A 557-nucleotide genomic window follows, 5' to 3' on the forward strand; every position below is an offset into this window, starting at 1 on the left:
AGCAGCCATATGGTTTGGAGCAACTTTGAGCTCCTGGGTCTCCATTTCCTCATTTCTGTTATAAGTATGACATAGTGACTATTAGCTGTGCTGTAGGATGGAATTATTTAATGTGCAAAAAGTACTTAGCATGATGCCTCTCTCCTAATGAGAACTCAATAAATGTTAGCCGTCTCTGCTCTTTCCACATCCAAATCCTCAAGTGTCAACAACAAGACTGCGCACAAAGACCACTAGGGAGTGCACCAAGAAAGCATAAAAAATGCGAGACAAAGAAACAGGATGAAATTGTCCATGGAGGATATAGAGTTCAGAACCACACTTTTAAGGGCTCTCAAGAACTGTCTAGAAGCCGCCGATAAACTTAATGAGATCTACAAGAAATCTAATGAGACCCTCGATGCTATGATAACCAACTAGAAACTAAGCATACACCGACTGAAATAAGGAATATTATACAGACTCCCAACAGCAGACCAGAGGAGTGCAAGAATCAAGTCAAAGATTCGAGATGCGAAGAAGCAAAAAACACCCAACTAGAAAAGCAAAATGAAAAC

The sequence above is a fragment of the Myotis davidii genome, unplaced genomic scaffold (genome assembly GCF_000327345.1).
Source record: "Myotis davidii unplaced genomic scaffold, ASM32734v1 scaffold575, whole genome shotgun sequence".
Taxonomy (NCBI): domain Eukaryota; kingdom Metazoa; phylum Chordata; class Mammalia; order Chiroptera; family Vespertilionidae; genus Myotis; species Myotis davidii.